The sequence below is a fragment of the Manis pentadactyla genome, chromosome 12, assembly GCF_030020395.1.
Source record: "Manis pentadactyla isolate mManPen7 chromosome 12, mManPen7.hap1, whole genome shotgun sequence".
NCBI classification, from domain to species: Eukaryota; Metazoa; Chordata; class Mammalia; order Pholidota; family Manidae; genus Manis; species Manis pentadactyla.
This window is the reverse complement of record NC_080030.1, coordinates 94,032,544-94,059,603: the sequence shown is the minus strand read 5'-3', so window position 1 is coordinate 94,059,603 and position 27,060 is coordinate 94,032,544. Positions and strand designations below refer to the sequence as shown.

The window sequence follows — 27,060 nt, the reverse complement described above, 5'->3', positions numbered from 1 at the left end:
GCTGGCTATACTTAGGAATGGCCTGCTTTTGTTCGCTTTGCCCCACGCGCAGCAGCATCGTAGAAAGGACTCAGCCTTTTCAGATGCAGGAAATGTCATGCCCGGGTTTTGCGCTGTCGCCCTGCCGTTGCTGTGGGCACCATTACCTCCGCCTGGCCACTCTCAGCCCCAGCTCATAAGACACAGGACTCTAGAGTCTGACCACAAGATACCTGCAAGTCCTTCTGGCACCCATGGAACTGGGTGTAGGATAGTCAGCTACCAGCTCTCTCTAATTGTCGCACCTACGGCACGGAAATGAGGGAAAAAAATGATTGAAGCTCCAGTCCCAATCCTCCTGGAAAAGGTGTGACGTCTGTCAGCTCTTCAAGAGTTAAGCAGCGACTTGCACTTTCAAAGCCTGTTGTTTTGCAAGAAGTCTTAGGTGAAAACAATGAGACAAAAGCTTGCTCTGTGAAAGACAATGACATCCATTCAACTGCCTCTCATTATGCTCTCCTATTTTGCACAGCCTTGTATCCGGAATTATCCTGTTCTATTAACTAGTCTCGTATAGTCTAAAAAAAAAAAGCTTTTTTTTCCCCTTAAGGGTGGAGTTGGAAGGTGGAGAAAAAATTAAAGCAAAAAGGCATCTCTTTCCTTTAGTCCCAGTGTTTGCTGGTTGGAGAGATTGTTTCCAGTCATGGTCCTTTTTAGCTCTTTATGGGATGAGCTCAAAGCTTCCCAGAAACACAGATTTCCAAGTGCACACTTGAGGTTTACCATCACTCACTGCTCTACAAATAAAGTAGCCCAACAATAGGAAACAAAGAGAAATGTGTCCTTCTGTTTCTTTTTTTTCCCTCTTAACTTGCTGTGAATGATTCATTGCAAAAATGGGAAACCGGGAGGCAAACAGCTCCACTTCCATCTCCCTCGACACGATCCTCAGAGATTAATTCCATCAGAACTTAAATATGATAAAGGAGGCCATGTCCACCACTTCCCAAGGATCCGAGCCCACAGTCTATGAGATTTTGTGGTCGGGACATTTAGACTTTTGGTCTGTGGTTCAAGCTTATTGCAGTTCAAGCTCACAGGGCTCAGTGTGTGGAGGACATGGATGGCAGCAAAGTGATCTCCAGCCCAAGGGGACGTGAGAGGAGAGGATGGTGGAGGGACTGGCCCGTCACTGAGCAGGAGGTTCTGGGTGGGGGAGTGAGGAGCCATGTTCCGAGGCTTCCTGGATCAGGAAGGGGGAGACCAGAGCCGTAGGTGCACCCTTTGGGATGCACCTGCCGGCAGGTGGCCGGCAGACTGAGGAGCTCTGAGCTCAGGGTCCTTCACAAATGGCATGGGCAGGAGCAACATAACCAACCAAGCACAGGAAAACGGGAAAGCCTACAACTGCGCCCTGTGTGAAAGGTCCAGGTTGACGAGCACATCCTGGTGTCCTTCACGGGCAGTGATTTCCTTTCTAGTTACATCTTTCACTTCAACAGTTAAAAGCTTGCATTTATCTGTGTAACCACTGTGTCCCTGGTTTTACCAACCTACAAAAACAAAAGAGGTCATATTAACAATTTGGCCTAGATTATAAGGGCCTCAAGTCCACATTGCTTCTAGCAAGAATTCCTGTCTTTTCCAGAGCAGCTCTCTCAAAAGGCTTCGGAACTTCTCCAGAAACGCTTACATGGATCTATGAACTAGTCTTCCTCATCATCCACCTGCAGTGGTGACAGTGACCCAGACCAGCGCCCCCAGGCCTGCCTCCAATCACTGGCCCACTCGGGCAGCCTGCTCTGCCAGCCTTCCATGGCCACGAGCCAGAGGTCCGTCCTCACCGAGCCCCCGGCTGAAGCCCCAGCAGTGCTGCCACCAGGCTCCAACCAGGCCACCTGCTCACCGACCCGCACGCCTGGAAACAACCAGTGTGAACACAGAGCCACCCACCCTCACCAGGCCCAGGGTAGGCCTCTGATGATTTGCCCAGGCTAGTGTGGCTCCTGGTGGTAAGAGGGTGCTTCCCTGTTCTCCTTTCCACAGATGACCCACAGCATTTCGACTGAATATCATAGCCATTTTGGTGGCCATGTTTGCAGCCATTTTCTCCAGACCTCTCCCATGGCAACAGGGGGCTGCCTCAGCAGCACTGCTTGTATCTTCCCCCACATCAGCACTTTTCCCAGTGAAAGCACAGACCCTGATCCTGAGCCCAACTCATCTCTTCACCCTGTGGTGAGGCTTCTTTCCAGAGGCTATATTGGCCTTTCCCTCAAAATTTGATGTGGGATGCTGCCGGTCATTAGTCATAGTTTTATGTCTCCATTTTTCCTTTATGAAGCCAAGGAGTAGGCCCCTCCGTCCCCATGCAAATTCATGGAGGAACAGGGCTACTTAAGCCTCAAATACAAATGACTATGTTGGGAAAGAGATCATGCTTTTAGCATCGGAGCCCCAGATATTAACTTAGGCTATATTATCCTGGTATGAAAAGAAACAGAATCGGGTTCCCTTTGTGCCCCCTCAGGCTATGGCTATCAGATGTGTTTGACCATTCATTCATCCTCTTTTTTATACAGTTTCCCGAATGCCTACTATGTGCCTTGCACTGTGCTAGGCTTTGGAAACACAAAGATGAATAAAATAGAATCCCTTAGGTCAAGGTGCAATCTATGGGAAAAGAAAGATACATGTGACTTACAATATAATGTAATGCTGTTTGTCATAGGGTTATTCCACGCTACAAATAGCAAATACAGCCGAAGATTCCTCCTGTCTGGTGGAATCAGGGAACTCGGAGTCAACTTCTCAGCATAGAAGATATTTAGGCTGGGTGTTGAAGGATGAATAGGAGTATCTAAGGAAAGACAGTGTAAGGAATTCCAGAGGGAGAGTTGGAAATGACCATTGGCCCAGAGACATGAAATTTCATTGCTTATTTAGGCAAGCATTGGAACTGGGGCAAAAGAGACACTGGAATAGCAGGGAATGAAGCCGGTCAGATACACGGGAGCGGCTTCCAAAGAGCTTAGCCTGCCTACCTGAGAACCTGTGGCTTTATTCAATCCAGAAGGCATTTATTGATCACCTACTTGGTATCTGGCATTCTGTTGGGCACTGGGAGTGGAAAGATGACTGAAGCATAGTCCCTATCCTTTAGGAGGTTAAATCACTTGGGAGGACGAACTTATAGAGATCATTTCAATACGACGTTAAGGCCAGGGATAAACATAGGATACTGAGAATGGGTCTGGGATGGGCTTCCTGGAAGCACTGCTGCTGGAGTTTCATCTTAAAGGATAAGTGGGTATAACCCAGCAAAGAAAAGGGAGGAAAAGCCGTCTGGGTAGATGAAAACAAACACAGTAAACAAAGGCTTAGAACACCAAGCAGCATCATTTATTGTTTTTATTTACTTTGGAGGAAGAGATGGTAAACAGCAGCTTGGTAAGAGGCTGGAGGCGACAGGAGGCAAGGATGGGGGATCGGTAAGAGCCGGGACACTGGGGCCGATATGCCAGGCTGAGCCCTTTGGACTTGGTCTTGCAGGAAATAAGGAGCTATGGAAACGTCTAGAGGAGGGCAGCGATGTGATCGACTTCGCATTCTGGGTAGCCCACTCCAGTGGCATTGTGGGACAGGGCAAATCCGGAGGCAAGGGGATGAGGCTGCTGCAATGTCCAGGCAAGAGCCGCTCAGACCCTGAAGCAAGGGGAGGGAGGAGCAATGAGCGCATTGTTCATGTACATACTTTCTATTAAGCTGATTTCTAAAGGACGCTATTATGCTCTGTGAAAGTCGTATCTGTTGTTAGATCCTATCCCCCCTCCTAGCCCCTAGACAGAAAGAAAATTACTGCTTTAAGAATGAGTCCAGAACCATGTTCACAGCAGCATTATTCACAATTGCCAAAGGTGGAAGCCACCCAAGTGTCCATCAACAAACAGGTGAACGGATAAACAAAGTGTGGTATATACATACAATGGAATATCATTCAGCCTTAAAAATGAAGGAAATTCTAACATGCACTACAACAGGGATGAACCTTGAAACAAACTAAATGAATAAGCCAGATGTAAAAGAGCAGTGTATGACTCCCCTGCTACGAGCTGCTGGGAGTGGTCAGAATCATGAAGACAAAACGGAGGATGGTGGTTGCCAGGGGCTGGGGAAGTGGGGAGAATGGGGAGTTAGTGTCTGATGGGGACAGAGTTTCAGATGGGGAAGATGGAAATGTTCTGGAGATGGATGGTAGTGTTGATTGCAAAACAATGTGAATGTTCTTCATGCCAATGAACTTAAAAAATGGCTAAAATGCTAAATGTTACATTATATATACTTTACCACAATATTAAAAAAGAATACAGAAGGAAGATAAAGCTCTGCAATATTAATGGTAGCCATTGATGTTGTCCAAATAAAGGAGTAAGAGGTGGATCTGTAGAAACTGGATTCATAGAAATGAAGAAATGTAAGAGGTAGAGTCACATGCAGTTGAGTAATACCATCTATGGCAAAACCTTTTTTGAAACCAAGATTGATGTCTATATTGTTGGGTCCGTGCACTCGAGCTCCAAATAACTGGGAGATGTGTGGATGCAAAAGCAAGAGCGTTTATTGGGTAGCCAGCATGCTGGGGTCTCACACTCGCAGGTGGAGACCCCAAAGTACAAGTTCATTCTTCTTTTATACACAGGAATGGGGTCGTGTGCAGGGCGGGCCATGCGCAGAGCGGCCTAGATATGACCTGACCTTTACTGCAATTGGTTTCAACTTGTTTACCAACTATTTGGATTGGTTCCTTCTAGGTGGAGTGATACTCTTGACTGCCGGGTGGGCGAGTTGTCTACTTTCTATTGGCTGGGAGCATTTGGCCAGCTTTGGTAACTGTTGGTTAAATTTTTGTGACTTGTAACTTCTTCTTGATGTGACCTGTCTCTTACAAAATGAAGTCACTTATAAAATGGAGTAGCTTATGTCAAGACTCTTTAGTCAGGACTCCTCAATATGATACCTCAACTGTGAGATTTAATGACTCTAAAATAGAATCTTGTATCAATTGTTAAAAAAAAAAAAAAAAGAGTCTAGCCCAGCCCACCACCTGTTTTTGTAAATAAAATTTTATTGGGCCCCCAGCACACCCACGTGTGTTACGTTTGCCTGTGGCTGCTTGTGTTCTACCGCAGCAGAGTTCAGTAGTTGCCACAGAGACTGTCTGACCTGCAAAGCCAAAAATATTTACCATCTGGCTGCCTATTGAACAAATTGCTGAACTCCATTCTAGACATTTGAATATGGACTGTGCATTAGATAATAGCATTGTACAGATGTTAAATTTGTGGTTATTGGTGAGAAGACTCTTGTTCTTAGGAAAGGATGCTGAAGATTGATGGCGGAACGTTCAAATGGCAGATGATGGATAGAGAGACAGATAATTAGACTGATAGAAGGTAGATAGATAAAATGTAGCAATGTGGTAACAATGAATCTTGCTCAGGGGCAGAAAGGTGTTCATTGTGTTATTCTTGAAACTTTCTAAGGTTTGAAGCTTGTCCAAAATAAAAATAGAAACAAAAAAGAATGAATCTACTTTTGGAACTCAATCCTTCTAGCCCCCTGCAGCTTCTTGGACACTAGTGATTTGCTGACCTTACATGATCCCAAATTCGAATAAGTGTTCAAATCAGGGGTAAGGTCATGTCCTCTCTGACCTATAGAGGGTGTGTGCCAACCAGTCACATCCCATTAGTTCCTGGATTCTTTTTGGTGCAAATTTTTTCTTTTTTGGGGTAATTGTGTTCTGGACTCTCCACCTGTTATACAAGTAATGCCAGCAAATCCTCTTGTGGATTGGCTATAAAAATAGCAAGTAAGAGGCACAATTTCTCTATTTGCATTTTTACAGTCACACAGAAATGGAATGATTCTTCTCGTGTTCTACTTGCCACTTTGTGTTTCTACTTATCCCAATGTTGGACCTGATCTTTCTTCACTATTTTTTGTTTAAAGTTCTAAGAGCTGACCCTGTAGTTCACAAGCTAATAGGGATACACAACCTGTATCCAGAAAGAGATACTTGAGAACAATTACCAAGGAACAAGCCATTTCCTACTCTGTCTCAACAGTTCCACACCCTGAAATATCTCCTAAAGAAATTCTCATCACAGTTAGTGACATGCACAGGGGTTTTCTTTGCACTTTGTGGTGGTGGGGAATGTAAAGTAATCTGAAAATCAGTGGGGGAACGAATAGGTAAAAGTGAGAAACGCCCACCCACCATGCAGTTCTTTGCACCTCTAACCATCACCCAGGGGGTGTGTCTGCAGCAACACATGCATAGCACAAGTCAGGACTTGGTGAAAGAAATGTGAGAAACACAGCCACAGATAATAATGCAATAACGTTTATGGAAACTAGAAGTACAAGCACACAAGACTAGTACACATTTTACGAGAATACTTAATACACATTAAATATTTTACAATGGCTGCTAATGGAAAAGGGACTGGGATAGAAGGGAACACACAATTAAACACTTATAAATTCTTAAGAAAGTAGGGCCTTGCTGCACCAATGAGGATATTCAAAGAAAAGAAAAAATAATTTATAAAGAGAGGCAACTGACAACACTCAGTATGTATGTGATGAGAGCAGGAAGCCAAGACATAACCAGAGGGCAGTTTATTGGGGAAATCTTCCTGAAAAGGGAGACTTTTAGGCACAATGTTTCATCCTCACCCAATGCCATCCCCCACTAACACTTCTATTAATCCCGACTGCCATCAAATAGCTACTGTCACCACAGAAACTAATGATATTTAATAATAATACTAACTGTATTTTGAATGTTCAAAATACAAGGCCAAAATACAATCTAAATAATTTACATGCGTTACTTAAGTTAACCTCCTTAAAAACTCTTACGGTATAAGGATTACTTTCATTTTATTTCACAGATGGGGAAATTAAGGATTAGGGAAATGTATTAATTTGTCCAGGCGACAGAGCTAAAATGTAGCAAAACAAGATTGATAGGCCATCCTGTCTGGCCCCTAGGAGTTGTGCTCTTAACATCTCTTCTGCTGAAAAAACATGGCAGACACTCAACGAATGCCATGACAGAGGACAAACACATACCAAAAAATGCTTAATGCAAACCAAGGAAGGCAATATTGCATTTACAGCGTCCTTCCAAATTGGAAGCCACACAAGTGGCAGACAAAACAAATTACTGTTCATTAACATGCTTGTTACAGCAAGTAGCCCAGCCCTGTATCTATCTAGGTTTATTCACTCATTGAATAAATTTTGATTTGGTCGAGAATCTACAATGTGCCAGGCACCACTCTAAGTGCTGAGGATACAGCCATTCAGGCAAGGTTACTGCTTTTATGGAGTTACATTGAAATGGAAGGGGACTGGAAATTGAGAGGGCAATTAAATTAGGTCAGGAACCAATTAGGCATATTCAAGGAACAGAGAGAAGGCCAATGTGGCGAAAGGGTGGCAAGGAGAAGGGGGGGTGACACAGATAAGACTGGAGAGAGGGGCAGAGTTTAGGGCATGGTAGACTTTGTAAGCTAGTGTAAGGATCTTTGATTTCATTCTCATTGTGATGAGAAGCTATTGAAGAGTTTGGCAAGAGAGCGCTTTCAGCTAATTTAAATTTCTGTAAGAGCACTTGGTTCTGGGTGGAGAATAAGAGAATACATTGTAGGGAGAGGAGTAGGAAAAGAAGACCAGCTAGAGGGTTTGTTAAGCAGTCCAACCTGGCTTTTAGTTCTGGCTATGAAGAGTAGATGGTCATATCTTACCCTCCTATAAAGAGCAATACATCTGAACAAATATATAAAATAACTCTCTTCAGGCATTGGACAGCAACCAATGCAGAGAAGCATACAAAGTAGGCCTGACATTCACCAGGATTTGCTTCTTAAAAACATTTTCAAACCAGCACACAGAAACAGAGATCAAGTGGCAACCAATAGTAGTGTCACTGGGTAGAGGAAACAAAGATGGAAATTTGAGGCGGCTAAATGGTTGGAATTGGACAGGTGGGATACTGGAAAGGACAGCACCTCTCTCACACAGAAGAAACTTCAAAATTTGGGTCACAATCCCTCATGTTCTTGGTTACCCCTTGCGGTGGTTAATTTTATGTGTCAGCTTGGCTAAGCCACACAATACAGATATTTGGTCAAATGCCAGTCTAGATACTGTTGTGAAGATTTTTTAAAAATGAGATATAGTGGTGTTTAAACTTTGAGTAAAGCAGATTACCCTCTGTAATGTGGTGGGCTTCATCCAATCAGTTGCAGGCCTCAAGATAAAACAGACTGAAGTCTCCTGAGGAAGAAGGGATTCTGCCGCCAGGTTACCTTCAGACTAGAGCCTCTACATCAACTCTTCCCTGGGTATTCAGCTGGCCTGTGTTGGACTTGCCAGCCCTTACAGTTTTGTGAGCCAGTTCCTTAAAATCACACACACACCACTGGTTCTGTTTTTCTGGAGTATCCTGACTAACACACTTATTAAGCTGTCCATGAACAACATACTTCTTAACTTTCTGACTCAGCAGTGAATAATAGTTGCATAGCCATAAAACGAAAATACTAAATATGGATTAACTGACAATTACAATTCAAACATAGGGTGGAGTGGTGGGAAGGTAAAGTGGCTATATAAAGCTGAAACTGTCATCTACTATCATAAGTCAAAGATAATTAAAAGTATCAAGAAATAGCAACATACCATATTACTTGAAGGAAATATGCAGGTAAATATCAAAAGAAATAGCTTAAAAAGTATTTAAATCTCTGTAAAGTGGGATGGGTCTGTGTAATGCATGTGGCTGTATTTTGTTATAACCTTTCAGTATCGTTCAACTTTTTAAAGTACACACATGCATTACTTTGTTAAAACAGAGCAAAACACATAACAAAACTACCATTCACCAAACAGGAAGGACTTTGAGATGTAGGAAAAGATATGACAAATGAGTCATGCTTTGTAAAATTTTTTCACAGCCTTGAAGGCATCATAGAAACTCCCTCTTTCTCCAAATTTTGTATTCTAAAATTTCAGAGGATTTATTGCTCATTCAATAGGTAATAAACAGGTTTGAAGCCAAGAGTCCTAATTTTAAGAAAAGTTGGGAAAATCTGTAAAGTCATAAACCATGTTTGCTTGCTGTTTGGATATTTGTCAAAAAAAAAAAGCAGTGTGTTCACAAGAACCTGCACTTGTAGAATTTTTAAGTAGTTCAGATCACTAACTACCAACAGAATTCAATTCAAGAATGACAGGAAAATGTTCGCAAACCTGGGTGGGAAGATTAAAAAATACCCATATAGACGCAGAACTGGCTGCATGCTAGAGATGACTGGTAAAGCTCTTGGATTACTTTAGAAATGAAAAAGATAGACTAAAATCAAAATTCAACTTCACCTTTTTAAGAGAACATATGCAAAGACATTACATGATGGAGGAAATAGCCCATAGTTTATGTGATGCTTACATGAAGCCAAACAGGCCTGGTTTGGATCAGATTCTGACACTGATGCATAACCCTGCCCTGAACTATTGTCTTAGCCAATGCCAGGGGAATAACCATAACTTTTCCTATTTTTATTGCTGGCACTTAGTATTTTTCTGATTCTTCTGTCTCCAACCACGCTGTCATTATTTTCTACAGTAATATTCAATTACAGTGCTTGATTTAAGGAAATTCTAGAAAATATGAAGAAAGATTCCAAGACCCTGACAGTTTGGTAAATAATTCCTAAGAGAAAAGCTCCAAGACCTTGATGGGTTACATCATCAGTAACATAAGACAACATAAAGAACTGTTTTCTTCAGTTTGTATCCAGACCAACCTAAGGACATAGACATGCAATCAGTCGACATGAAACTAGAGGTCACTAATTTTTAATTTGTTAACTTTTGCTGCTTTGTCCGTCTACTTATTTTTGACTAGGTTCCCAGTGGCTATCTAATACATCAGTCCTCATGAAATCGCATCAGTTCTAAAAGGAGCCATGTTCTCTCTGCTAGGATTATCCCTAGGTCTCTTAAGACAGTTAACACAGCAAAACAATGAGGTTACTTTCAAGACCAGCTCAATTATTATTAGTTTTCAAGTATTGCATCTCCCTGAAAAAACAGTATGCGCTTCCAGTGACCCATGTCCTAATTTAGCTATACAGGCATGACTTTGAACTAGACCAGGGATATCTGTATTTTCCTTATCTTCCTTTTTACAAAATGCCTCAGTTTTCTTCAGTGGAACTTAAAAAATCCAGACTGTCTCTAAGAAATGAAAAAGTAAAGGATTGTAGTTTCATAGAAATTTAGTTTCACATATTATAGGCACCGTTCATAAAACTGTATCTGAATTTTAGAATCAAATCAGACATAAACACCTATCAAAGTAGTTTTAGGACAAGGAAGAAGAGGAAGAAGAAATAAATAAGGCTACAGATATGGTGATCTGAATTTGGCTCTTAGTGGCAGAAATGAAAATTGCAAGCACTCAGTATATGTTTTGGAAGTAAATGCATAATAATGGGTAGGGAAGGAGATGCCCAGAGAGGATGCAAGGACAGTCCCTAAGTTTGAACTCAAGTGACTGGGGAGACAGATGCCATTCACTGGGATGTGTACACTAGGGTCAGGCATGAGGATGCAACCATTTTAGTTTTGTGAGCATTTTAATTTTGAGAGGCCTTGTAGACTTCCTAATGGAGATGTCAGGTAGGATGTTGGATACGTGACTTTGAAATTTCTGGGTGAGGACAGGGCTAAAGGCACAGATTTGAGAATCATAGGCCTTTAGGCAGTATTTGAAGCCATGAGCCCCAGTGAAATTGCCTAGGGACACTGTAAACATAAGAGAACTGGGTCTGGAGGCCTAACCCTCAGCCATGTCACTGTTGAGAGGTTTCGCAAAGAACAGAGAACAAGTGAAACCAAAATGGCATAAATGGTGGGAGGAACACCAACAGTCTGAATGATGTCACAGAAACCAGGAAAAGAAACTAACACTTATTGCTAAAAGATGGGGTAAAATGAGAAAAAAAATGACTTCTTGCTTTGGCTACATGAAGGTCATTGGTGACTGTGACACGAACCTTGACATGAGTTAGTGGAATCATGGGCACAAAAGCCAGAAAGGACAATGAGAAGGTGAAACTGTGTCTACAGTCCAATCTTTCAAGAAGTTTCTCTGGGAAAGGAAACCCAGAGATGGTATGGTGGTGAGAGGGACATTAGGCCTTGGGGTGGATGTTGTTTTTATTTTTTACTGTGAAAACTTCCATGCTTAACATATGCAACACCAGAGGACTATATTATTTACCTTCCTGTACTCATCACTCAACTTCCACAATCATCAAATTTTTTGCCTTTTTACCTATTGTCCCATTTAAAAAAATTTTTAAACATGAAGATATAATTTTCATATAGTGAAAGTCACTCTTTTCAGAATTCAGTTCCGTGAGTTTGTATAAATGCATAAAGCCATATAAGCACCACCAAAATCAAGATATAGGACAGTTCTGCCTCCCCCAAATTGTCCCTCCTGACTCTTTGTGCTCACCTTCTCCTTTCACCCACAGGCCCTGGCACAGCTAGTCTGTTGCCTGCACCTGTCGTTCTGCCTGTCCAGAAGGTCATGTAAATGGAATCATACAGGATGCAGCCTGTCTGGCTTCTTTCACTAAGCATAATGCATGTAAGACTCATCCACACTGTTGCCTGTATATGAGTAGACTGCTTTTCTATTGCTGAGTATTCTACTGTATGGATGTACCACAGTTGATCCACTACATGGCTGAAAGTCACTTGGTGTGTTACCAGTTTTTGGCCATTATGAATAAAGCTTTTCTAAATATTCATGTACAGGTTTTGGTGTGGACACATTTTCATTTCTCTCAGTTAATATGTACAAGTAGGATTTCTAGTCTTATGGTAAGTGCATGCTTACATTTGTAAGGACCTGCCCAACTAGTTCCCAAAGTGACTTATCATTTTGTAATGTACGGAAGTTCTGGTGCTCAGCAGTCTCACCAGCTCTTGATATTGTCATCTTTTTAAGAACTTTCCCCATTTTAATGCATGTGCTTGCAGTGGTATCCCATTGTGGTTTAATTTACGTTTCTCTAATAACTAACCATGTTGAGTATCTTTTCAAGTGCTTTCTTTTTCTTTTCTTTTTAATTTTTTGGCCATCTGTGTATCTTTGTTGGTGAAATATCTGTTCAAATCTTTTACCCTTCACTTATTTGTTTGATTGCTTTCTCATTATCAAGTTTCTTACTACCTTCTGGATACAAATCCTTTGACAGGTATGTGTTTTGCAAATTCTTTTTCCTATGTGGCTTATCTTTTCATTCTCTTAACAATGTCTTTTGTAGAAAAGATGTTTTCTATTTTGACAAAATCCAATTTATCAATATTTTCCTTATGGATCATACTTTTGGTGTCATATCAAAAAGAAAAACAGTTGCCAAACCCAGTGTCACAAAGATTTGTTTCTGTGTTTCCCAAGCCTCTCATCTGGGGTCTTGCTTTAGATCTAGAATCCCCTTTTCAATTAGTTTTGTACAAAGTGTGTAGTATGAGTCAAGGATTTTTCCTTTTTTCTTTGTCTTTCTTTCCTTTTTTTTTTTTTTCTGGCATATGATTCAATTGTTCCAGCATCACTTGTTGAAAGACTATACTTTTGCCATCAAATTTCCTTTTCATCTTTGTTTTAAAAAAATCAATTGATCATATACATGTGTGTCTATTTCTGGTCTCCCTATACTGTTCCATGGATCTATGTATCTATCCTTCCACCAGTTTGACACTCTCTTATTTACTGCAGCTTAACACTAAGTTTTGAAATAAGGAAGTATGGATTCTTCTTTTAAAAGGAGTTCTTTAAAAAATTATTTTAGCAATTCTAATTCCTTGGGCCTTCCATATGGATTTTAGAATTGGCTTGTCAACTAAAAAAAAGCCTACAGATTTTGATGGGGATTGAACTGACCTATACTTGAGAACTTTTCCTGAATGATGAGGATAGTGCGCCAATGAACCAGAGCTTTTCTGTGATATAGAATCACATCCTTTATGCTGCCAGGTTATTAGAGGCAAAAGGGACCTGAGTGTTTTGGTAGCTGAGTGCACGTACGGAGGGGCAGTGTTCATGGTGGAAAATCATCCTAAAGTTGCCTTCATCCTCATGTCTGTTGTTGCCCTGGACCACTCTTTGGAAAAGGGAACTAGTTAAATCAGTCCTGGTGGCAACACAATGCTTACTGGGGGGAAACAAAGTAGATAAACTGCCCCAAAAGAACATAAAAGAATGAAGAAATGGGAAAACTAGGAGTCCATATATAGGAATATATATAGAGAGATACACAGGAGAATTAAGTAGGAGGAAAAAAAATGAATGAGGAAAAATAGACCAAACCAGTGAAACCGGCTCAGTTTGACAAGAAGAAAGTGCAATAAAGAAAGTAGGAGAAGAAAAAAACACAGTCAGTGTGGTATATGGTTTTTTCTTTGCTCTGCTTCATGTGAAGATTTCCTATCAAATTATTAAACACATGCAATAATGAAGTACAGACTGCATATAAAATGAAATAAAATATGCACAGCCTTTAAATAAATGGTCATTGTGTTTTACTTATAATCAATAATGCCCCATAACAAAAGCATCTGGAAAACTGTATTTAAACACTTTCTGAAAGCAAGAAACAATGAATGTTGACATATGTAGAACAGTTATTAGTATATTACTCATATAAGCATATGACTAACTTTCCTCTTTATTTAATTTCTGGGGCATTTTCAATGACTGTCCTTAATGTCCCTCCTTAAATAACAGTAGGAAAATACAAGCTTTTAAGAATTAATTATAAGAAATTAGAGGGAGTAGGTTATATGAAGTGATGCCTATTTTTAGTTTCTCAACCCTAAAACTACACATCTGATAAAAATGGAAATCAAATACAGTTCTCTTGGATGCTGCCCCAGCTCCTGTCTTATATGTGATCATTTTGGCCACAGCTCTGCTCTCTGTGTCTTTACATGACTGTTTTTTTTCTTCCTGTTTCCAAGCATCACCTACTTCTCCAATCTGCCTGGACCTCCCCAGGCATATTGTGATCTGGCCCTTACCGCATGGCCTTATAATTATGTAGTATATGGGAAGTAGGTATACAACATACTACTGTACTATATGGCATTTCTGTAGGCATTTCTGCCAGCAGTTGAGTGAAAGCTTCACTTGCCTTATGTACTGAAAATATCTCTGATGTAAAAGAAAAAAATGTATATACGTATGACCTTTGCCGTAGTGTAAGGGCAGCCAGACCCTTTGCGATCTGCTCTGCTGCTGTCAGCGTCCCCACTGCCTAGTGCCTGGAAGCAGGCTTAAGGTCAGTACACAAATGCAACCAGAAGTTCTCTTCCTCAAATCCAAGTGAAACGCACCTATTTTCCTCCTTTCTTCATTTATCAAGATTATCTGGAAATTTTCAACTGTTTCTATTTATATGTCCTCATTCTTCTGTATTTTGTCATTCTGAAGTTTCTCCTAGACACGGAACAAAGGCTCAACATAATATTGCTGCCGCTTGAACAGTCACTCCTAGCAAGGTGATGCTGTCACGTTAATGATCCTGTAACTTTTAGGAATAATGAATATATGAACGCCATTATTTCCATGAGAAATAGTGTTTCCTTCCACCATAAAGGAAAATATAATGTTCACATATTGAGTGAAAAGATGTGGAAATCCTGTTCTAAGTTTTGAGGGAAATTTGCCCTACTTTGTGGTTATAATATCTGAAATTATCCATTGAATTTGTCCATAAAATTCTCTGACTGCGGTGGACTAACCAGCATGCTTTCTGAAGATAAACTGGTATAATTTCCATTAAATGTGGTAGATTTAGCTAACAAGTTCAGTCCACGTGACTGCTAAGAACACTTAAAAGTGCTGAATAAAATAAAACAAAAACGATTTGTGTAATGCATAGTTGAGTTCAAACCAAAGAAAGGAAAATTTCCAGGGGCTGAGAAAGGAGCAGATACCAAAACCCACAGGGGCAAGAATGAAATGTAGGCCAAACGGCCAACAGATGCAGGCATGGGTCTTCCAGGCTCCAGGCTGATATTTTAACATCTTTACAGAAGCAGGGGAGTCAAAGCCTTAGACCGTTGGGAGGCAAGGTGGGGAAACAGAGCACCATTTCTCTGCAAGTATTCTGTGAAGGAGAACCCTGGCCAGCTCCCCCCGTAAACCCAAGCAGCATCTCTTGGGTGCCGGATGAAGAGAATCGCCTGTGGATCATCAGAAACCTAAGTCATTGGCTGTGGCACCTGAATTTGCAATACCAGCTTGGGATAGGAATGAACAGAAACTGGCCCAGGGCAGACAGGAATCCTAGGATCTCTGCAGAGCAGGACATAAAGACAGCCTAGCTCAAAGGAGACTTCCACAGAAAAGAACTTGACAGTGGCTTAGTTCACAGTAAAATATTACACTCACCGAAAGAAACCAACTGTCAGGTGGAGGAGCCAGGCTATGCAGAACCGGGAACCGAAGGAAACAGAACAATTTGAAAAGGCCTATAAAAATAAATATGAATAAAAGATAGACTGATTAAAATAAATATGATTAAAATAAAGACTTTCACGTGTGATGAACTAAGATGACGTGGAGATAGGTGGAGGCGGGGATATACTAGCTGGTGCAATGTCCCAGGCACTTAAGAGATACAAAGGACATCATAATTATAAGGGCTGTTGAGTTGGGTGGTCATTGCTAACCACTGATTCATTGAAAAGAGAAAATGACAGGTTCAGATTTATTAATCAACAATTAAAGCAAAGTGTGAGAGTCAGGGGCTCTTCAGCAGCCTTTAAAGAGTCTCTGATCCCCTGAAGTCAGAGGGCAAATATAACACACCCCCAACCCACCAAAAAAAGGGCACAGGACTTCAGAGTGGCAGAACTCCAGACAAGGCTGAATTCTCAGCCTGGGCTAGGCTCCTATGCCAGAGTCAGGTCCCTCAGGGGAGTGACAGGGATCCTGAGAGTTGGGATGAGTTATCTGGGCAGATTCGGTTGAAAACCTTGAATCTTCAAATTCTCCTGAAACTTCTGGTGCCACACAGGGATAGATCCCCTTCCTCCTGCTTTCTTAAAGACTATGCGGAGGGCTCAAGTGAAGCAGGAGTCTTACAAAGCAATGCTTGCCCTCCAGGACCTGCTCCCATGACTTCTCTTGGTCACTGAAACTACAGGGTCAAATCTCAGTATAACTTAACCAGGAAGGAAGGCTTGCTAAGGGAGGAAAGAGATGATAAACCTGGGTGGCAGCAGGACCTGGCTAATAAGAATAACAGGAATTGGGGGAGTGTGCAAGGAGAGGATCCTTGCAGTGCAGGATCAAAGCAGATAAAACACATGTATGAGGGTGAGTTTAGTGATATGGGACACCTGGCCATGATACACAATTTAATACCCTGCTAAAGGCCCCAGCTGACACCCAGTACTCTACTTAGATGCCTCTTAAAATCTTAGAAGTGATGGCGCACATTAAATAAACTGGAGATGCTAGTACTACAGTGGTAAGCTGTGGAAAGAGGGCTCAAAAAGGCTGAGAGAAGTAGGCATGCTAGAAGGGATCCAACCCCATCAGCTGACTGTTGTGTGCCCCGTCCCACCTGGAGGGCAGCCTATGACCACTATGCACACTAGCGAGGGGACACTAGCCTCATTGACAAACTCAAGAGGGCTGTCCTCTGTTGGCAGAATGGACCATAGAAAATGCCATTTCCCATCTTGGCCCCTAGTAGCAATAGAAATAATAAGATCCTAGAATAGCAAAGACCCAAATGGCAGCATTTAACTGTCAGAAGAAGATGGGTATAATTTCCATGGCAGGCAGCCAGGATGAAGATGGCTCAAAGCATATGATGTTCCTGGAGGCACTATAGATAGGCAACCAACAAGGACATATTCAAAAGAGATCAAGAAAAGGTGAGCAGAAGACTAGGGTCAGCCAGCCCAGTGGAGAAGCCTGACCCTTGACCCAGTGCCCAGACCAGAGCCAGTTCCCTGACTCGGAGCCCACTGATAGAGGACATGGGTCTCCACAAGGAATGGCCTGCACCGCCAGGACGAGTATATACTGTACTGACTCCCCCAGTCCTTCCCCCCAGATACTCATGTTTACCCAAGAAGTATTCCCCTTTCTCTGAGGGGGATAAACATGTATTAGAGAGAGGGGAGTACTCAAAGTACCATCATGGACCTCCCTTTAAAGCAGAAGCAAGGAACCGAAGTGGATGGATCTGTGTGAACAGGCACAACATATGAGATCATCCACTTCTGTATGAGAAAGGGCAACAAAAACAGGAAATAAGCAACAAGCTGGAGGAGATATTTGGAAATAAGTATGAGAAAACCCTTGGAAAATCTTGCTTTGCATGCCACGGTTGTCAGACATTTGCCGCCTTACAATTCTGCCTTTCTTTGGGAGGAGATAAAACCCTGGCACTAGCATTTCTAGAAGCCTTGAAATGCAGAGCCCTCACCATTTCATCCCAGGAGACAATTCATTCAAAATGAAATCAGAAAAAGACTGGGGGCATGTAATTCTAACACCTCACTCTTTATTCATAAAACTCCTGTATACTTGCTTTTTTATAATGTTTTGATTAAGAGAAGTCCACTTTGCACTATGCTGATAGGCAGTGACTGAAATGGGGTATGTGGTGGGGACTTGATAATAGGGGGATTCTCGTAACCATAATGTTGCTCATGTAATTGTACATTAATGATACCAAAAGAAAAAAAAAGAAAAAAAGAAAAGCCCACTTCTCAATGCCCCTAATAAGAAAACAACAGCTGCAATTGGATCTTATCTCCGTCAATTATTCTAACTTTTAGAAAGGTGTCCAGACACTTTCCCTGACTAGAAAATAGTTTCAAACTCATGTCTGCAGAACGATAACCTTTCTTTTAGTCCGTATCTTTTCAGACGGGTCGGCTGGAGGGGCTGACTCTTAACTACGCAGACTTCTGAAATACGAGACGAAACTTCAGCAGCGGAAGCTGAGAAAACAGTGTAGTTAATAGCTATTATAGTCTACTATTTTCTTGATTAGAAAACAAAAGAGATTTGTTTGAAACCATTTAGTCGGCCTTGTGTGCCCTGTGTTAATTTTTGTATCACTTCTGTACAAAAGCACCAACTAATTTGTGTCTGACACAGAGAAGGGCATCAAACCTCTTCTTTCCAAGTAATCCTAAAATATCCATAGAACCAACAAAGTATCATCCCCAGAGATCTCAAAGATCTCTTACAAGTAAATAGGATAAAGAAAACCCAAAAGAGAAGATGGGAAAACAGTTCACAGGAGAGGAAAACCCAAATGGTCAAAAAACACATAAAGAGATATTCTCCTTAAATTGTTAATCAGAGAAAAGCAAATTAAGACAGGGGCAAAATGTTAGTCATACATTACTGAGTATTGGGGGGGAAATGAGAAGTTTCACATACTGCTAAGTGTGTAACCACTTTGGAGAACAATTTAGAAACAACCAGAAAGTTGAAATTTTGCATTATCATGCATATACCAGAGATGCTGTCATACAGTGTACAAGAAAATATGTGCAATATTTTTTATCACATTGATTGTCACAGAAAAAAATTTTGGAAGTAACCTAAATATCCATCAGTTAGTGAACAGAAACACAACTATGATACATTCCTAGATGGAAAACTCTATAGTGATTTAAAATATGAATGAAACTAGTTCTATAACCATCAAAACAGGTAAATCTTAGAAACACAATGTTGAATGAAACAGCAAAATACCATTTATGGAAATACTTTATATATTTCAAAGAGCACTCTATGCTGTGTTATGTATGAATTCATACATATGCCATAGATACGAAAGCAGGGGCAAGAAATAAGAACCAACTTTAAGAGAATGGTTAGCTCTGGGGAGAAAGAAAGTTTCAATTCTATCTGTAACTTTGTATAGTTAAAAAATATATATCTGAAGCAATTATAGCAAAATACTAACAGTTGTTAAGTCTGAGTGGTAGATACTTTTATGATTGTTTGAAATGTCTTGTCATTTCAAAAGTTAAAGGAATTCAATCGATTAGTTAAAATACAAGCTGAAATAAAGCACAGGAGACCCCAGGCCCACGCCTCGGTGACCGCAGTTCTGGGCCAGAGCAAACAGGTGGGGCTCAGAGGAGTCAACAGGCCTCAGCGCAGTGTGGGTTGAGGGGCCACAGCTGTGGACAGCAGCCAGGCATGGGGAGTAGGTGGACCTGGCAGCAGGTAAGGCACCTGGGCTGGTGTGGGCGGGACTCTGGTGGTAGAGGAAGGAGTTAGGCCCATGTTTCGGGTTCTCTGGGCCCTGCTAAGTCAGGGCTGGTGAAAGCATCTGGGCTGAGAGTCAAGACTCCAAGGGGAGGTTTTAGGGCTGGTTCTTTGGGACCCTTCCCTTCTCCTTTTTCCCTCCTGTGTAGTTCTTCTGCCTCTTCATCTCCCCATCCTCTTCCTTGTTCAGGAATCCTCTTGCCCTTTCTCCAGCTCTCCATCAGGGGCACCTCCTTTTTGTCTATGTTACAGTATTGATGTCTATATTCATGTATTTGCTTACCTATTTAGTAAGACGCTGACGTTCCTAATGGTAACTTAGAAGTAATTTAATTTATTCTTACCTCACTAGAAATTAAAATAATTTTTAGAAATCTTATGGCTTCTATAACTATTCCTTCACTAGGCCTGCTCAGCAGCCCTTGAGAAGAAAAAAAAAATGGGCTTCCTTTCTAATACATGCTTTATTTCAAGTCTTTGCTAATAATAATCCATTAAACACCTACTGTGTGACAACTATTGTGTGGACTCAATACTTTTTGCCGATTATTTCATTAAATTTTTCCTAAAAAAAAATAACACAATCCTATGAGGTAACTTATTTCCATGTTACAGTTATTCCCGTTTCATAAATGTGAAAACTAAGGTTTAAAAGGGTAAAGTAAATTAGTTGAATTCTAGAAAACAGCCCAGTAGAAATTTAAATCCAGTCAGCTTCCAGACCTGAGGCTGTGAGGGAAGAACTGTCCTTGACAGGAAGTCCAGACAGGACTCCTGGGCGTGATTTCACTCAGCACTATAAGTTTCAGGAATTCATGTTTTCTGGTAAATTTAGGACTTTGTGCCTTCTCAATGTAAATGAGAAGATTATTACATTTTCAACAATAAAACAGAATTTTATTTGAAAGGTGTCACATCGCCCTCAAATATAGAAAGCTACATTATAGAATAAGCACCAAACATCTAAAAAACCCAACACACACACTCTCTCTCTCTCTCTCTCTCTCTCTCTCTCTCTCTCTCTCTCTCTCTCTCTCTCTCTCTCTCTCTCTCTTCCAGATTCACTAACCTAAATCAGCAGGCTAAAGGGTTTCTCAGAGACTCCCGTCCGCATTAAGGATGCTAATTGATACCCTAGCAGTCACTGGAAGATCAAAGCGGGGCCCACGGAGCAGAGCCGCGTTTCATCTCCCACAGACCCATCACCCTTACTGCCCATCCCCGCCATCCATCGCCCCCTCTCAAGCTGCCACATCGGACCAGTTCCCTTCCCTCTTCCCTACATACCCCCGCCCCTCAAAATAGCTCTGTACCAAAAATAAACGCTCGGAAATACGCTTGTGGAATGAATGGAGAAAGGTAACCTCACTATCATCATGTTTCCCTTCTAATTACCGCGGTTTGTCTAAGGATGTGCTTGTTTGAGTTAGCGATTCAGAAACCCGTCCCAGGGTGGGTGCCCTGCCCTCCAAGTCTGCCTCCCAGCGTCACGGGCGGGAATCCTACGGCCTTGTCATCCCTGCAGCACCGAAGGGTTGAGCACCAGCCGCGTGTTCCTGGGCCCGTTACCCCGCCCCCGGCCACTGTGCGCTGCGCGGAGTCAGCCGGCTTTCCCCGGGCAGCGGTCTGCGTTTTGCCGGAGAGCAGGGTTTTGGGAAAAGGTCCTTCTGATCCGAAGCAAGAGAGCCCCTCTGGGGCTGGCGCAGCAACAGCGGGGCCTCTGTCATGCCTTGCAAAGTGGAGCTGGCACAACCAGAGATTCCATCTTTCCCTTGGTGTGCAGTGTCTGACCTTGAGCGCATGACGAGTGAGGCGCTCTCCACACCTGGGGGGCCCAGGAGAGCTGTCCCCGGCGGCACACAGAGGAAGAATCAGAAGGGACTAAGTGCCAGGCCAAGGAGGCCCTCACAGTGGAGTGAAGAGCTGGGCATTGAGAGGAGAGGCCCCCTGAGGAGCCTGTTTCGGGGTGACTGGGAACGAGGCCAAAGATGACGTCGGGCGCTGTCATGGGCAGCGGCGCCCAGCTGGATCCCACTGCCGTGCAGGGGCTGCTCCCTGGACAAGGGGCCTCTTCCCACCGCCATCCTAGGCGGCCGGGAGCAACTCCTCCGGCCCAGCCCCGAGGGGGGAGCAGAGGTCTGGCCGCGCTCAGGCTGGGAGCCCTGCCGCAGGCCCTGGAGGCGGCTGAGCCCCGTTCTCAGCGCGGCCCCCTGCCGCCACGGGCTCCCGGGTCCTCCGGCTGCGAGTATTCAAGCCCTCCTCCCCAAGCCGAGTTTTCTCGCTCTGTTCCTGCCTTACAGAGATTTCCATGTTATACTTTCTTTTTTTGTAAAGCATGGTTTCGTCCCAAAAAAAGTGTTTCTAAAACCCACCTCTGCCTCAGTCCCTCCGGTTCAGGGTTCAGGGTTTGTCTCCCTGAACCCACATTCTCGGAATGGTTCACCCTCTGCCTGTACTCTCACATATGGCAACCATGGGCAGGTGCACCCTCCTCCACGGACGGTCTGTGTGTCGCACTCCTGTGCTCAGATGGCCTCAGTGACTCACACTGAAGACCTATTACTGATGCTACGTCAGGGATCCCAGAGTGGAGGTTTGTAAGATCAGTGTGAGTTCTGAGGTGTGCAGTGTTTCTGTCTGGGCATGTGGACCTGGCCCACGGGGGTCCTAAGCGCCTGGAGCAAGATACAGACTTAATGAACAGCTGTTGGCTTTCGGTCACCCAGACAGAGAGCCCTGAGCTGTTGGTGAGCAATCACCGTTCCTATGCGGGGTGCTGAGTGGGAGGAGAACGCCCCTCAGGGCCCAGAGAATCAGGACCAGGAGCTTGTTCTGGAAACAATGGAGAGAGGATATTTGAATGTATACAGTGCAGAATCACCTAAATTATCTTCCATCCAAAAAGTCCCCATCCCTACTTCCCCTTCTAGTGCCAGCTTCTTGGGATGAAAAGTGAAGGGAGGATGAAATAAGAAGTGAGTCAGGTGCCAAGCAAAACAGACTCCAAGAAGGGACTAGCTGTTACCAAAAGGGAGGGGTGTGGGAGGGTGGGTGGGGAGGGAGGGAGAAGGGGATTGAGGGGTATTATGATGGGTGCACATGGTGTGTCTGGGGGTCACAGGGAAGTGAGTAGAGCACAGAGAAGACAAGTAGTGACTCTGTGGCATCTTACTATGCTGATGGACAGTGACTACAATGGGGTGTGGGGCAGACTTGATAATATGGGTGAATGTAGTAACCACAATGTTGCTCATGTGAAACCCTCGTAAGAGTGTATATCAATGATACCTTAATAAAAAAAAAAAGGAAGTGAATCAGGTGAACAATGAGGAAGACCAGAGCAGCTGTCCCAGAGGTGACCATCTGACACCAACCATTCCTCTGCTGCGGTCAAAGCCAGAAGGCTAAGTAGCCAGATCCTCACCACAGAGGCAGCAACCTGAATGGCAGAGGCAGCCACGAATGGTGACATCAGCACCGAAAGCCCAGGCCACCCAGAGAGTCACAGGGGAGATCAAGGCTCAAAGGAGATGGAGCTGGAGGGAAAGGACTGCTGTTGAGTTCACATGTGAGATACCCCGAGACTCCTTAGAAGGAAAGGCAGGTTCTAAGGAGATGCTTTTCCCAGGTGGGATCTGAGTTCCATTAGACTGACAGCTATCCCTCATTACAAATTCAGGCTGGTGACCTGAAGGGATGTTGGTAATAGTTGAATAACTTGTACATTGAACAAAGTCCCCTTTTCCTTAGCTAGCATTCACTTTTGACCCCTAACCCTGAGACCAAATGTGAACTCTTTTAAAATAATAGTTTTTAAAATATTACCCATCCTCAGGGCCCATCTTAAATGCTACCTCGTACATGAAGCTTTCCTTGATTGCCTGAGTGCTAAGTGCTTTCTCTCTCCTGAGTGCACATGGCCATTTCTATTTGCATTATGATTTCCACTCCCATACTTTGTAATGGAGCCGTTTGTGTGAATCTCAGGCCACAGTGACTTCCAGGTGGCTAAATCCCATGGGCATTTTTAGTTGTCATTTTATTTGATCTCTTCATAGTATTTAATACCCTGGAAGATACTCTCCTTCTTAGAACATTCATCCCTCTGGCCTTTTTGGAGTTTTAAGATTTAACATGCTTCTGGAGTTTTGCCTGTCTGACTTCATCTCCCCCTTTTTCAGGTAACAGCACCTTGATTTTCTTTTGAGGAACTTTCCATCACATTGCCATCTGGGCTGATGCCAACCCCCCAGCTCGGAGATGAGCATATAAGCCAGGCCACGCCAAAAATAGTGATACCTGGTATTCGTACCGGAACCTATAGAATAAAGATGTCTTCTTTACCTTAGGTGGGGTGTGAACCTGAAGCTTCTGCCGGGAACCTAGACAGGCCACCATGTGCAATGACCCACTTGGGAAAGAAGCCCATTCACAAGAAGGCAGAATGGAGAGACGGAGAGAAGCAGGTTCCTGACGACCTGTTTGAACACTTGGACCCAAGCATGTTTGACTAGTCCTGTGTTTAGGCTTTAAGAGTCAACAAACAGTTATTATCATAATCATTATTACTTTGCTTAAATCATTGAGAATGGATTTCGGCAACACACATCTGAAAGCGTCCAGCACCTCGGACCCTCGACTCTCCGGCCCTCCCGTCTGGCAGCTCCTTCCCAGTGTCCTTCGCTGACTAATCCCCCTCAGACTTTAAATGTCATAACCCGTCTTAGACCATCCTAGCTCCCCTTCCCTTCTTGCTCGCTGTGTCTCCTTGGGCAATCTCAGCCACGCCCCTGGCTTTAATCACCATTTTATATACGTCTTTAATCCAGGGCTCTCTTAGAACCCCAAATATATGATTATCTGCCTACTTAGTGTGTCTATTTGAATGCCTCAAAGGCATCTTAGATGCATCAATCCTGAATTATGACCTTTTCTCCCCAAATAGCTCCCCCCTCGGTTCCCATCACAACAAGCAACACAAGACAAAATCTAATCATCTAATCTATTCTCCACGCTGTGGTCAGAGTGAGCTTCTCACAAAATTAGATCACACCTCTTCTGCCCAGACGCTGCCAAGACCTCCACATTGTTCACAGGTGTGTCCAAGGTCAGGGCATGGGCCCCAGGGCCCCGCACAGTGTGGTTCCCGCCCTCTGAGGGCCTCAGGCTCAGGGGGGTCACTGACTGGCTCAGGACCACACAGCACCAGGATTCCAACTGAGGCTGGTTGCGGAGCCCCAGGGGCAGGGCCAGGGCTGTGCTCAGCCTTCCCTGGGGCCACTGCAGGGAGCGGGTGGAGCAGGGCAGCAAGGTCTAGCTGTCGCTTGGTGGCCCCCGGGTGAGGCGGGAGGCAGAGGAGAGGGGAGCAGCCACGGCCATCACCCGCCTGTCCCCCCAAGTCAGGGTGGGGCGACACTAATTCCCCAAGGATTGTAGGGCCCCTCCCTCTCTGGGTCAGATCTCTCCTCCTTACACCCTGAACCCCTCAGCTCCACCCCTCATCACTTCCTGGCCCACGGCGTGCTCCCTCCCTCCCTCCCTCCAAGCCTTGGCCTGTCCCCTCCCCTTGCCTCCTTCCCCTTCCCCATCTCACTCCCCATCATCCTCAGATCTCAGCTCCACAGCCCAAAGAGCATTGCCTCTCTCCCCCCGACCACATAGGACCACTGTAATACGCTCCTGTCGCACCCCGGCACCATACTCACCATATCAGTGTGATTCTTTGAGTGACATCTCTGTTCTCCACAAAGCTAAGCTTGAAGGTACAAAGACCACGTCCATTTCTCTGACTCATGCTTCCTTAGCACTTAGCCCTGCTGTGTAGTAGGCAGTGGGCACCTGTGACTATTTATAGACTAAAGCGGTAGAGACTTGATCTCTCCTGCTAAGTGAAGGAGCAGGTGAGTATGCCAGGGGGCAACATCTGAGCAGGGGGACTGCCGGTGATTAGCAGAGAGAGTGGAAAGGGGAGTTTCCAAAGGAAGGAGCACCCCAGTGGGCTGACAGAAGCCTGGAGAACAGCAGGGTGAAGTCACACCGATAAGGGGAAATAGGATAAGACACGATCACAGGGCAGTGCGTTTGTAGATAGCTATTTGCGTGGCTGGGCTGCTTAGCTGAGAATGGAGTGGAAAGTCCCAGGTGGTACTTTCTAATACTGATGAATTTTGAGGATAAGCATTTATAACCCAATCAAAGAGCTTCTAACGTGTGTGTGATGCATATCACATATAAAATAAAGGGTAAGATGTGGTGCAGGCTTGTTGTGGATAATTGTTATGCAATCTTAACAAGTGTGGTGTCCACACTATCTCTGCATGTTGAAACTTTAAAAGGAACTGTGACCTAGCACTGTTGGGAAATTAGTAACACAGGGCAGAGAAGCATCACTGTCTGTAACTGGCTATGCCAGGAGATTTTTATGTGTTACCGAACAGTATAAACCACCTGGACAAGGAAGTCAAGAACAAAAAAATAGAAGGTCTATTATTTTTTTATTAATAAATATCTACTGGGCCTTTACCTTCTACCACTTCTGCCACTTCCTAAGTCTATGATGTCATTTAATTCTTGTGTCTCAGTAAAGTTGGAATTACAAGACTTGTTAGGAAGATTAAATAGAGAATATCACATTGGGGGGTCCTAAAAACCTGGTCTAATATAAACAATAAATTAGTTTTTATTATTTTTTAATGTTTTACTGTAAGTATATCCTGGGGGCCCTTTCTAGGACCTGAGGCTACAGTTGCAAGGAAGACAGAGAAGATAGGACTCTCATGAAAATGTTATTTCACTTAAGGTGGAGACAAAATAGTAAGTAAACTAGTAAACAAAATCATTTCTGAGAGGGATAGATGCAAAGAAGGGTGATGGGGTAATGTTGCTTGTGAGGGTAGAGGGCACTTTCAAAGGGGCAGTCACAAAAGGTTTTGCTGAAGAGGTGATGGCTGAGCTGAGACCTGAACGATGGGAGACAATCAAAGAATCCTAACAGGGACATTCCAGGCCAGATGCACAGCAAGTGCAAAGGCCTGGAGGCAGAACTGAGTTAAAGAGCTAAAAGCAAGAAAATGCACTGTGGCTGGAATGTGGTAAGAGTGGAAGAAAGTGGTGTGAGATGAGGTCAGATGCGATGAGATGGAGAAAACCGCGGTACCAGCCTGTATTGACCAGAGCAAATGGTCAGAACCTTGACAGGTCATTCCTGCTATTAAAAGACTGAATTTCAGCAGTGTGACCCTGAGGGAGGCTGTTGAGGCAGAGCCTGACTGAGGGGAGTGGCCTCAAGGGATCCATGACCTCTCTGTGGCTGCCCACCTCTGCCCGCTCGCTGTGGCAAACACAGCTAGTTACTCACCTATGTCTGTGCCCGCCTCCTTCCTTGTTAGCAGGACCTTCATGATCATGGCAGCAGCAGGCCATTCCGAGTAGGATGGGGTTAGTCTCACCCAATCCAAATAACCTTGCAACTTGAAACCTGTGGTAAAAGAGGTGCGTAGGAACCCAGCCCCAGGAAAGCTTCTCTCTGAGGCGTGAGAACTGAAAGCGTCTGCCCCACGCCCAGCCTGGTCACCGAGAGCTCAGACGGCCCCTTACTGTCGACACTTACACGACTTTGTTATCCCACGGTCTTTGTTAGCATGACTGTACTTTTTCCAGGACTGTCTTACCTGAAC

The 27,060-nt window shown here is 43.7% G+C and overlaps 1 long non-coding RNA gene across 1 annotated transcript; it reads right to left on the bottom strand.

Moving 5' to 3' along the window:
- Window positions 1-3,384: 3,384 nt before the first annotated feature.
- Window positions 3,385-25,357, bottom strand: LOC130680051 (uncharacterized). The gene is made up of 3 exons (XR_008993068.1): window positions 25,090-25,357; window positions 15,524-15,603; window positions 3,385-3,684 (listed from the first exon to the last, which is right to left on the bottom strand). It is a non-coding gene; the product is annotated as an uncharacterized LOC130680051 (long non-coding RNA).
- Between the last annotated feature and the right edge of the window lie 1,703 nt (window positions 25,358-27,060).